The sequence below is a fragment of the Myodes glareolus genome, chromosome 11 (assembly GCF_982192425.1).
Source record: "Myodes glareolus chromosome 11, mMyoGla1.1, whole genome shotgun sequence".
NCBI lineage: Eukaryota > Metazoa > Chordata > Mammalia > Rodentia > Cricetidae > Myodes > Myodes glareolus.
The window spans coordinates 26,211,978-26,225,165 of NC_142036.1; the positions used below are offsets into that span (position 1 = coordinate 26,211,978).

General features: G+C 49.2%; 1 protein-coding gene across 2 annotated transcripts in view; it reads right to left on the minus strand.

Annotated features, from left to right (window-relative positions):
• The window catches only part of Dglucy (D-glutamate cyclase), a 78,858-nt gene extending 73,017 nt beyond the window's left edge, over window positions 1–5,841 (minus strand). The window contains exon 1 of one of the 2 annotated variants that reach the window (XM_085697844.2): window positions 5,614–5,841. The gene's annotated coding sequence lies outside the window, so the exon portion shown is untranslated. The remainder of the gene's footprint in view (window positions 1–5,613) is intronic. The other variant, XM_048449442.3, reaches the window with a different exon arrangement.
• Window positions 5,842–13,188: the final 7,347 nt, after the last annotated feature.

Consider the following 13,188-nt stretch of genomic DNA (forward strand, 5'->3'; position numbering starts at 1 on the left):
ACAATACCTAGTCCCAGAAAGATGCAATCAGGTCAAAGAACAGCTTCCAGTGACCTGGAGTACGGCTCTAGTGACTTCAGCATAGGCAGGTAGGCCAGGGAAACAGAAACCAGATGGCAATGGGCGATAGAGGGCTGAGTGGGAAGGCAGTGTAGACAGCCAGTGTAGACAATTCTCTCAAGAAGCTTGGGCCAGGCGATGGTGGCACACGCCTTTACTCACAGCACTCGGGAGGCAGGGGCAGGCGGATCTCTGTGAGTTCAAGGCCAGTCTGGTTTAAAAGTGAGATCCAGGACAGCCAGGGCTACAATAGAGAAACCCTATCTTGCAAAACAAAGACAAAATAAACCAAACAAACAAACAAAAAGCTTGGCTGTGAAGGAAAAGAGACCAAGAGAAGCTCAAGAGTGGGGGTAGACAGCATGAAACACAGGCACTTGGCCCTTTTCAGGCAGAGAAGAGTGAATGGGACTCCAGAGAGCACATTGCTAAGAGCGTAGGCTCAAGGTACCACTGTGAGAGAGAGGACGATGGGTGGAGGGGATTCCAGGAGAGATGAGGCAGCCCCCAGCAGGATCACACCTCTCCCTAGCATGAGAAAGATAAAAGGATGAAAGAAGTTGCGGTGATTGCAGAATGGGCCTTGGTACCTCAAATTTCCTCCATCTTCAGTGGTGTTCAGGTATGTCAACAGTCAGGATCTATTCTGTGCCATTGACAATGAGGTTTGAGAAGGGAGTGAGTAAAAGCAGTCAGGAGGAAATGGTGATGTCTAGGGACAGGGACCTATCTAGGGACAGCTGGAAGGCTTTCTAGGCAGCCTTCGTTCAAGAAACACATGGTTAACCAAGCTCCTCCAGCATCATTAGCACCCTTGGGCAGGGCAGAGGCGGTCCAGATGTGGGGCCTACCTGGATGAGTTTGGATGGAAGGGTGAGTAGACAAAAGCGAGTAGAGGGGGCTGCAGGAGAGAGAAGGAAAGTGATCGCCACAGTCACATGGAACTCTGCCCTTCATTCAACATTTATCACTAGTTCAGGTGCTTGGCCGAGCGGCCACGGTCACTCAGTATGTGCAACAGATTCCGTCTTTCTCAAAGAAGGTGACTAGCGGCAGACGAGGTAATGAGGGGAAGAGCTGTAATGGGAAGAAGGATCAGGCAGACATGGTTCAAATCAGCCCCACTGGTTTTCTTTCTGAGATGACTTTTTTTTTTTTTTGTCTACAAAATATAAAATCTCCCTGCTCTGTAGAGCATTTCAGGGTGAAGTAGAAGACTGACGATGAGCTTCTGTGGAACTCTGCTAGGTCCAAGCTCACGATTCAGTACCTTAACTTACGCATTGGATAGGTGTTCGGTGCCTCGGCGGCACTCAGTACATGAGCTCCCTTGGTTTGATGCTAAGCCTTGAGCTATTCATAAAGCTCTTCTCCGGTCCTGAGCTACGCTCTCCTGAGGTGTTTGTGTTCATTTCCAGTCTTAGACTGGAACAACGAGAAGAGAACACTGATCTCTTCATTCCTTCACATCGCACTGAGCCAAGTCAAGCTATTTCTTGACTTACTGACTTCAGGTAAGTATAGAGTGAGCTCTAGAATTACAGAGGATTGGGCCCTCATTACTGCCCTTCCCACTACCAGACGAGTGAGCTGGTATGCACCAGCTTTCTGTTACTCTAACAGATACCTGGGATAAATGAATTTAAACAGAGGAAAGGTTTATCTTGGTTGGCAGTTTCAAACATCAGAGGGGTTCTCCTCGGGCCTGAGTAGGGGCAGAACATCATGTCAGGTGTATACGACAGGAAAAGCAGTCCCCTCAGAGTGGACGGGACACAAAGAAGAAGTGGAGTGATGAGAGCCAAATATTCCCTCCAGAGGAATGCCTTCAGTGACCTAACCGCCTCCCACCAGGCCTGACCTCTTCAAACTTCCACACCTCCGCCTAGCACCACAGCCTGTGACCCAGCCTTTGACACATAGACCACGGGGGGACACTTATGTAGCCAGAGCACCTCACTTGTTGAACCTTGTAGAGAACCCCTAGTGAGATGTGGAGACATTTCCTCTACAACAGAGACCAAGATGGACCCCCAAGGCAACAAAAGGATAGATAACCTTTCTTCACCAGCCACCAAAGATCCAAGATCACAAAGGACAGTGTCTCTCTGGAGACAAGGGAAGTTGCTAGCAGATCCGGAAAAGTAAGCATACTTCAAACAGAGTGCAGTGCTGCTATTGCTGGGATGTCTGGGCCCAGAGGGCACCGGCTGAACAACTGACGACGACCTGACCCGCTGATAGGAGGCAATCTCACTGCTGCTAGGGGTGTTGGCCTCAAATCCTGGAGCCAAGAGCTAGCCCTAGATTTTCTAAAGAAAAGCCTGGAGGGAAAACAGGCCCTCAGCAGGCACAAAGGAGAACCCAGGTGGGATAACAGTTTCAAATTCAATTCCAAGGGACCCATCTAGGGGAACATGGAACTGTTCTCGCTTTCTGCCCTCCCTCTGTCTTTTAGAAGGAGAACCCCTAAGATTTATGTGGGCATCTTTAACCACTACAGCTGGAGTCTACATTTCTCAGACTTTCCTGGGGTGACATGTGCCCAGGTGCTGGCCAATGGGACATGACTGAAAGGAGTGTCTGTTCTCTGAATTACATCATTCAGGAGGCTGTCCACCCTGATCCCTCTCCCTCTTCCTACAGGCAGGAACAGAAGGAAGGAAAAAACGAGTGAACTTCAACTAAGACAGATGGGGAGCCAGAAGGTGGAAGAGACACGGGCTCCTGAATGGCCCTGAGGACCAGCGTTGCTGCCCTCTGCTGTACTGACCACCTACCTCTCAACCCTTAGGTGGAAGATGAATCATCTGGCCCCTCTGAGAAGGCCCATTTTAAGGACTTTCAGTTACAGCTTAGCCTATACCTAGCTAATAATGTCCTTCCCCAAAGTTCAGATGAAGTTAGAGCTGAATGGTATTTACTGAAAGCCTACCACGTGCCAGACATTCTTCTAAATACTTTACACGTGCTATTTCATTTAATCCACATCTACCTCCTCGATGGGGCTTCATTCCAGTTTATAGAAAGGGAGACGTGCACAGGGAGATGCCATACTCCAACGGATGTTACTGTTAATGGGTGGCCCAACCTGAAGCCTAAGCCTTGTATCCTGGATTGAGATGGTATCCTCATGTCCTGTGTTTCAGAGCATCTCTCTGCACAGGTCCACGCAGTCAGAAAGACGTGGTTCAGAGTCAGCAAGATGGTCTTACAGGGAAAGGCCCTTGCCAAGCAAGCCCTACAACTTGGCTCAATCCCCAGAACAAACACAAAGGAGGAAGGAGAGAACCAGCTCCACAAAGTTGTCCTCTGACCTGCACAGGACACTGTGACACATGCATGCACACATGCAATGATTTCGATTAAAAAAATCAAGAAAGATGGGGTTAATTTTCCAGAGACCTATGCCTGGATGCTAACCATTGCAAGTCATTTAGTGTTTCTACAAGGCAGTTTTCACCAACAGAGTGTGTGAGAAGAATCAAGCTACTGGCCTCGTGGAAGGATAAAATGGGATTTACGAATGTTGAAGAAAAGCTTTGGAAGCTATAAAGTGAGACACGAGAGATAAACCTCTTTAAGGCGGGACTGGAAAACCCTTAAAGCCCAAATAACGAAATGCAGTCTATTTTTTTTAAAAATGCAAATACCATCTAGCAATTTGGCAGATATCCTAGAAAGGCTGTGAAATCTGTCAAGGAGAGGGGTACATTTGGCTTTGTACATCTGTCATCCTTAACTGAAGAAGGGAGATGGAATGAAACTAACTAAAAGGGTTCAGACCTATGTGCTTAGTGTGTGCTTGCACACACACACACGCACACACACACACACACACACACACACACACACGTGCTCAATAGGAAGGAATCCTTATTAGAAAGCCTAGGAACAACAGAAGTCTGCCATAGCCATGGGAACTTGGCAGGTGCGGAAACAGGTGTGGCTCAAGGAATTCGAAGGCTCCCAAATCAAGCGAGCTGGGGCCTCCAGCTGCTCTGCTGATGCAGGAGCCCTGTGTTGGCAGATCTTTCAGATGTGCTTGTGAAATTCTCTGAATTTCCTTGTTTGCTCACATGTAAACATCATGCCAGGTCAAGAGCCACCCGTTGACCTCCTGGAATTCAGTCCCCAAGCCAGAAAGAACAGCTGATTCTTTAAGACGGTGATGATGTGGGTCACCATTGAAGGCTTGGCTCCCAGCACAGCAGGGGTGGGCCTTTGGGAGGATACGCCATCATGTGGGCTCTGACCTCATCGGTGGGCTTTTGGGAGGTGGTAGGAACCACAGAGAAGGGGGTCGCTTTGGAGGAAGTTGGTAGGTGAGGGGTTCCCAGGAGGGGCAGTTTTGTCTTTAGCCCCTTCCTCTCTTCCTCTCTTTGCTTCCTGGCTGCTATGAGCTGAGCTGCTTTCCTCCTACCATGCTTCAGCCATGCTCTCGCCTTGTCCTGAAAACAATCAGGTCAAAGGACTACGGAGAGAACGAAACCTTTGAAATCATACACCCAAGTAAACTTCCTTCAAGTCGTTAACCTCAAGTATTTTGTCACAACAATGGAAAGCTAACACAAACATTCTTCACCATAAGATGTACAATCCTAGTTTAGCTTTCAGTTACTTCCACCCTGTTTGTCTTTCTGCCTCAGTCTCCCTCCATCCTTCTAGTGGAGGCTGCTGTCCTTCTGTTTCTTGCTCCTGGCTTCAATTCCCCTTCCTTTGACAGGGCTTAGCTACTTTGAAGGTATAGTGCTCTGCCCCTCCCCTCTGAGCCAATCAATGCCAGCATGCTGCTTCCTGCCAATGTACTCTCCGCTTGCTGCCCTCCCTCACACACGAGTGGCTTTCCCACACGTGCTCATGAAGCCAGGTAGGTGACCGTCACCTCTAGGTAATCGCACAGGAGGAAGACAGCAGACAGGCAAGGGCACCTCAGAGAAGAGATTCTCCAGACTCACAGCTCTGCCTCCCGCCCTGGGCTACACGCCGGTCTGTAGCATGCTGCCACAGTCACCTGTGCCAAGCCAGCCTTGGCTCCCCCGACAGGGACAGAAGCAAGCTGACTCTCAGCGTGAGTTTATCTCACCTGTAGCTTTCATTTCTCAAAGGCAGAGAAGGAGGAACTACCTAGCTCTGTGATTATAGGGCCAGCAATCCTAGGTCTGTGTTAGCCAGGACTGTCCTCTCAGATGTCACCTCTAAAGTCACTGCTGTGAGCTTCGTCCCTGCCTCCCTAGCAGGCTCAGGCCCAAAGCTGACAGACACCCAGAGCTGATGATTTTAGTTTCCCCTTCTCTGCCCTCACGAACCCCTGGGGTTCTCAAGGACAGGAAGACCTTAAAGCCTTCCCACAACTCTGTGGTCCCAGGTGTCAGGAACTGAGACTTAACTTTTCAAGGGGGAGGCCCAACTGGATTCCAGCAGGGAGTTTGTTTTGGCCTGCAGTCCCCTGGAGCAGAGGCCTTAAACCCTTGGGCTCCTTGGGGAGGGTGGGGAGAGGTGTGTGGAAGTTGCCTAGGGCAGAGAACTGTGTCGTGTTCCCTGCTGACTTACTGTTGGTTTGAGACGTCTGGACTAGACTGACACAGTTCTTCCCTTTGTTTCCTCAGCCTTGCAGAATGAGCTTCCTTCTGAATGGCATAAAGATCCCTTTGCTTCAGCTCACGGGAGCATCTGGGGACTGGCTGCCGCCGCCACCACTGCCGCTGGCTTGTTCTGCCCAGCTCAGGCTCGGTCTACATGCCTGGGCCGGCCCCAGGCACCACTGTCTGCTACAGCTTCTCTCCTGCAGCCAATGCTTGCAAGGCCTGTACTGGGGTGGTGGCTTCCATGGCAGGTTGCCAGTCGGGCTTCTTAAAGCTACAGAGTTGCTGGTGGCTGGAAGAACCCTGGAAGGCCAGTTCCTTTTGCATGAGTTTCTTGCCTTCCCTGGGCAGCAGGGATGCATAAAGCAAGGACATGGCCACCATCACCCATGAGAGTGGAAAATCCTGATGCAGCGGGATAGCAGTTCCAGAAATCCTAATGCACGGACCTCAGGGCACACACTGAACACTGAGGAGTTTCACAACCACCCTGGTGATTCCAATGTGAATCCAGACTCTGGGATTGCGATCTGTGCTGTCTGAAGATCAGAGGGCATTGGGTCATTTGGGGTACAGGTGACAATGCAGGTCAGGCTCCTGTGGATCCTAGCTGCTGGCCCTGGGGCTGTGCTGGGTTAGGCAGGGGTCAGTGCAAAGCCCAGGTAAGTTGCTCTCCAGCATTCAGGGTCCTCCTCACTCATCTGAGGCTTAACTGAGATAACAGGAATACAACGTCAGATCAGTCTCCAGAACTCGGAAAATGCTTGAAGGACACTGGCAGGGCCTGTGATTTTTTTTTTCTTCTGGATTTATCCTGTGAGAAAGGAACAGGTTCTGCTCCCTTGCTTCAAAGCTATGAGGACTTCCCTGCAGACCCAGCACTAATCCCAACCATGCAAGGTTCTTCAGCAGATGGTCTCAGCCTGCCCCTGCGGCTTCAGCTTCCCTATTTCTCGTGAGCCTCATACCCTGCCCTAGCACAAACCACACACTAAAGCACATTGCAAGTCCTTTTGGTGCCGGGCTTGGTATGTCTCTCCCTGGGCCAGTTTTCCAATTCTTTTTCTCTGGCTGGTTAGCTTCCCTCCCTCCTGGGGAGGTTGGCACAGGTGTGCCTTGCCCTTTGCCCCGTGAAGACAGTGAGAAGACATCATCTGTACCCTGCAAACAGACTATCATTGGGCATAGAATTGACTGGCACCTGATCTTAACCTTCCCAGTCTCTAAGACTGTGAGGAGTACATTTCTGCTGTTTACAAGCCATCCAGCTTATGGTATTTTGTTATAGCAACCTGAATAAACAAAGACAAAGGCATTGTGCCGAGTGAAATTAGCCAGTGGAATAAGGAGACGGAATCTATAATGCTACCTATAATGAAGAACCTGTATCAGGCAAAGTCACTGGGACAAAGCAAACCAGTAGAAAGCAAGGGGTGACCGAGGAAAAGTTACCATTTAATGGGCATAGAGCTTCAGTCGGGGCTGCTGAAAGGGTTCTGGAGGTGGGCAGTGGGGATGCTTGGAAGATACTCTGGATGCACCTAACGCCGCTAAGCTGTACATCTGAAGCAGTGACGTTACCATCCCAGGAAAACACTTTATTAGATATCTAAACAGTAAGAACACGCCTAACCTGTAGCCCTCGGGAGAAGACAGATTGCAAAAAGCAAGCATCCAAGGCCTGAGGTTAGAGGCTTAAAGATGCGATTCAGACCCCAGAAAGCAAAACTGTGTGGCTGACCAGAGATGCAAAGAATGCCAAACATTTAACAGAAGGATTCTTTGGTGGGATGTGATATAGGCGAAAGTGCCAAGAGAGAGAAATAGCTCAACACCCAGTGTCAGAATACACTCTGCAAGGGAAGCAATTGCCCAAGTCAAAGAACTTAGAGGCACAGTTGAGTTTGCCCCCAAGTCTTCCTGAAAAGGACAGCAGCGCATTGAAATCTGGTAAGAGCCGTGTCCTCACTATTTAAAGGTTGGGTTAGAAGGACTCAATAGGTGGTGAAATTCAAGACTTCCCCACTCCAAAGGTGTTTCTCAACCTAATTAGATAGGAAGCTTCTAGAAGCAATGATCTCTGCCTATGGTGTTCTGGGCTGGAAGTTTGCTTCCCTCCAAATTCCTGTGTCGAAATCTTCACTAATCTTCAATGCAATGGAATTTGGGGGTAGTACTTAGGGTTAGATGAGGTCATGAAGGCGGGGCCCTTCTCTGATGGTGTTAGTACCGTTATAAGAGGAAATAGCAGAGGGCTTCCCTTCTTCGCCCTACGAGCACCATACACCCACCACTGCCACCACCACCACCAATCCCAGTCCACTATACATTGTGCCCACTATATACTGTGATTTTCCTCTGTCTCCAGGCTTTCCCAACCAGCAGTCAATTCCTACAGTGACAGTGCCACCCTAGGGTCAAAACTGAGGGCAGGGCAGGGCTTCCTGTACCCACCCTGTAAACCTTCCTGCTTTCCCAGTGCCTGGTAGCACCTGCCAGCCTCTCTTCACTTCCCTTTGGGACTTATAGGATGGCTAAGCAGCCCGTCCCCAGTCCTGGGAACACAGCAGCTCTTGAGTCCCTTCTGATGTCAGAGCCAAGGAGATAATGGTTCTTGCCGGAACAGGGTCCTTCCTGCCCCAGTGGGAGAATACGTGTTTGTACAAGAGAGCTTGTGTGAAAGGGACTCAGAGTTTGCCATTTCCAAAAGTTCATTTCTTAGCCACAAATAATGCCACCGTCACAGTAGCACTTCCTGTTTTTCACAAATTAGTCACAGTGAAAACAGAAGGAAGCAAGAAACTGGCAGTTACCGAGTCTGGCTGCGGGAGAATGCTGAGGTCTGCATGGCGGAGGGCAGCAAAGGCCCGAAGAAGGCACGGGGTGCCAGCTTCCTTCTGCACCCGCTTCTGGCCCGGTGCCTCAGGCTCAGTCTGCTCAGCCTGTTTCCTGACCGCCCTTTGCTCTCTGCCCTCTCTCTTTTCCTAGTCTCTAGTGCTTCCACGCCAGTTACCCCAGTGCTGTTTCATTATAACACTTATTTGCTCAAGAGCCTTCGGTGGCCTTTGTGCTGACCACAGGGTAAAGTCTAAAGACTCAGCTAGCCCTTCCTCCAGGGACTCTGGGCCATGCCTGCTCAGACTCTCCTCGCAGGGCCAGGTTAGGGTGAACCTCAAACAGAACCGAAGCGGGTACCAAACTGTTCGATAACCACATATTATACAATCAAGTTTTAAAAAGTCAAAGTTCATACAAAATGCTCCACGGTGACTCTAAAACAAAATTTTACCTATGGACAGAGGTGTCTCTGCATTGCATGTCTGTTCCCTCCACTGACTCTCCTGGCTGGGCTAGCCTGGACTTCCTTCTCAGATGGTACAAACTCTTCTCAGACCACCCCCCCTCCCGTGCCTCTGCTCACAGAGACCTTACTGTCTTTTGGCTCCATTCATTTTATAAACCTTCTTGCCATTCTCTCCTCTCTAGGTTTCTAGTTCATGTTGTTGTTTGAGGGTTTTCATACTCTTTTAGAAGTAGAAGAGGGGGTTGGGATGTAGCTCAGTAGCAGACTAGATGATTAGCCTGCTCGAAGCCATGGGTTTGATTCCCTACAGCAAAGGAGAAGAAAGAAAGAAAGGAAGAAAGAAAGAAAGAAAGAAAGAAAGAAAGAAAGAAAGAAAGGAAGGAAGAAAGAAAGAAAGAAAGAAAGAAAGAAAGAAAGACAGACTAGAAATAGTAGATGTCAGGGCTGGTATGGGCGCACGATGCCTGGGATTTAATTCTCACTACAAGTAGACGGTGTCTGGTGGTGCACACAAGTAATCCAAGCACTGGGGAGATAGAGGCAGGAGGAGCAGAATTTCAAGGTCATCCTTTGCTACAGGATGAGTTTGAGGCCAGCACGGGCTATAAGGGGGTCTTATCTCAAAATAACAAACAATACCAAATACACACTCCCTGAGCCAGGCTTGTCCCGGCCTCCCTGTGTGAAGTCACTCCCTGGGCTCTGTCTCCCTGACCACAGGGAGACCTCTCTAGTCCTGTTTCAGTTCTGGACAGCACTCACCATTATCAGATGTGCATTCCAATTCCTCTCTAGCTGCCGTCTGTCTCTCCGACTGGGATCTGAGCTTCAGGAGACAGTGGCTTTTCATCTGTGTGTTCCAGGACGAGTTCTAGAGTCTACAACAGAGCCTAGGGTGTGACACGGACTCAGGAAAACTGTTGTCAAGTTGAATTTCTTCAAGCCAGTTCTTAGGTACAATCTCCACCTAGGAAAGGAACGGAGGACTGGTGAGATAGCTCAGCAGATAATGGCGCTGTCACCAAGACTGGTAGCTTGAGTTCTGTAAGGAGAGAGGCTGCATGTTGGTTCCGGGCCGCCCGGTTAGCTTAATCACACAGAAACCATATTAATTACATCACTGCTTGGCCCATTAGCTCTAGCTTCTTATTGGCTAACTCTTACATATTAATTTAACAATAATCTGTGTATCACCACATGGCTGTGACTTACCGGGTAAATTGTCCAGCATCTGTCTCTGGCAGCGGCTCCATGGCTTCTCTCTGACGCCGCTCTTCTTTCTCCCAGCATTCAGTTTAGTCTTCTCGCCTAGCTAAGTTCTGCACTGCTATAGGTCCAAAGCAGTTTCTTTATTTATTAATAGTAATTGCAGCATATAGAGGGAAATCCCACAATAGAGTTCAATCCCAGGATTTCACATGGTGGAAGGAGAGACTCTGACCTCTACACAGGCACCCCAGCACACGTGCACACACACACACATATGCACAATAAACAATCAAGTATAATTAACCTAGTTTGAAAATAAAGTTCCTGGGGAGCCTGAAATGATTTCTACACCTAGTAAGGACTAGGTGTAGATGCCCAGAAATCTTATTAAAAAAAAAAAAAAAGAACAGCAACCCGGGGCAGAGATGTGCCCTTGTTAATGCAATGTAGAGAAGCAGAAACGGAAATTTCTGTTCAGCCAGACTAGGCAGTCAGTAGACTTCAGGTTCTAGAAGACCTTGCCTCAAAAAAGAAGGTTGAGAGGGATCAGGGAAGCTTTCCAATGTTGACCTCTGGCCTCTACACACATACACACACACACACAGAGAGAGAGAGAGAGAGAGAGAGAGAGAGAGAGAGAGAGATCTTAAAGAAGTAGCAAGACAAAGCCAAGCACTCCCAGGCATACAAAGAGGGAAACCGAGGAAAATAAGGGAAGGTGAGGGCAGGGATGACACCAGGGCAGGTCAGGCCCCAGCTCCTCTGGCTGTCTCTGGTGGGTAAAGAAAGAGCTGTCCACAAGGAGGGAGTTACAACCTGCCTTTGAGTGGGAAAAGTGGGCAAGTATCACATCTTTGCCAACCTCTGTCCTGCCTTGGACAAATAGAAGCTCTCCCCACACCCCCTGCTCCCCGTGTCTTGTCTTCAGTGCAATAATCTCTCACATTTGTGAGAGACTTGTGGTTTATTTCACTTCTCAGGTAAAAAATAAAAAGATAACTTTGTGTCATAAACATAACAGAGAACATGGAGTAAGCTATATGCCATATGATACACACACACACACACACACACACACACACACACACACACACATTTAGAGTCTTGTCATTTAGTTATTTCAGGTGTCTGCAGTAAGTGCCATCATATCCCCAGTCTATTGAAGAAGAAACCGAGGCTGCCAAAAACCACGAAGAAATTGTTACTATGAACACACAGCTGGGAAGCTGAAAGCTGGGACTCGAGCCAGACAGCCTGGCTCCCCATCCAGCAGAAAAATGATAGGAAGTCATGGGAAGGAGCCATTAGAAAGAGGAAGAACTCAAGAAGACAGGCAGCCTAAGCCCGAGCCAGAGAGAGGAGAAAAGTGTAAAGAAATGACCACAGTATAGGGCTAAGAGAGAGTTGAGGGAAGAAATAGAAGGAGGGGCAGAGAGCAGGTGATGGAGAGAAGGGGTACATTTGATGAGTACAGAAAATTATTCCTCAGACTTGGCCTCCAGGAAGCCCCAGCTAAGCTTAGCAGGAGAGTCTCAATCGGGCTTCCTCAACAATGGCACCATTCCGATGATGCACCCAGGTCATTCTATGTTGTGGGATGCTCAGCAGTGTCCCTAGCTCTGCCCACTAGATGTCAGGAGCATCCTTCCCCCAGTTACGACAAGTAAAACTGCCCATCAGTGGGGCATCATTGTGACCACTTGTAATGCCAGCACTGGGGAGGCTGAGGTAGGAGGACTTTCGAGGCTGGCTTGGGCTCTGGAACCCTGCCTCTGTCACACACACACACACACACACACACACACACACACACGTTCAGATATTGTTAAATGTCCCTTGGGGAATAAAAGAGCTCTGGATAGGCTGAACATTCCTGCTTCACAGAGTGGTGGGTTGAGAACAGGTGAGGGAATGAGAGAAGAGGGAAAGAAGAGGGAGAGAAGAGGGTAGGAGCTGGAGGGGAGAGTGCCACCAAAGGAGACAGTTGCTGTCTTAAAACTTTCGTGTGTTTCTCAAGTATTCAAGATTATGACCTAGGACAGATGAAAGGATATGGGAGACAGTGAGAGTTCACAGATGCAGGAAGGAAAGGCGATATAAATGGATGGAGAGAGACAGACAAAACAGACAGACAGACAACAGACTGTGACTTCCTGGAATAGATAACATGGACTGGGATCCTGACCACCAATACAGAACTCAGGCTCAGGCTAAGGCTACTCCTACTCCAAGGACCAACAAGAGAGGCCTGAGGTGGAAGATGTAGGAGGCTGTGCATATTTGGCAGTGGCAAGTTGAAAGAGTTCCCATCTGTTGGCTTCTATTTTCCAAGCCAAGCATGTGGCACGGTCATCCCCAGAGCTGGGCTGGAGCCTGGGGAGGAGGAAGAAGGAGGCAGGGAGGAAAGGGGGGGTGCAGCAAGGAGAGCCAAGAGGAGAAGGGCAAGATGGCTAGGTGGTGCTTATAGCCACTTCCAGTCTGGAGCTGAGAATTTAAGATGAGGCCAGCCTGTGCTGTGTAAGGATTTTCTCCAGCATCTTTGTCTGTTCTGAGGGAATGGCACTGAGCACATGGCCGAAGTCCCCTGGCAGCCTGAAGTAGTTCTCCAACTCTGAGTGGGTCTGCTTTGGCTGAAAAGATACCTGAGCACCTGATAGGTAAAGAACAGGAACCCATAGCATCTTGTCATCCCTAGGAGCAGAGAAAAAAAATCTGCCAGGTACCCCGAATCCCCACCACCTACTCTCTATAGCGGTCATGACTCGTGCTGTACCCCACTAAGATGGAACTGGAGACTGTTGATTTTCTACAGCTGGACTCCCCTGTTCCTCTGCAAGTCAAACCTGTCTCCCACCCAATGACAGCGCTAGAACTGGAATTTTCAATGTCCTCCAAAGCCAGTGTGTTGGAGATTTGATCCCAGATTGACAGTGGTAGAAGATGGCAGAAGCTTTCAATGGTGGGCCTGGGGGAGGGGTCTTTAGACCATTGGGCATGTGTCCTCCAAGGACTGTGGGGACCCTGCTGCCT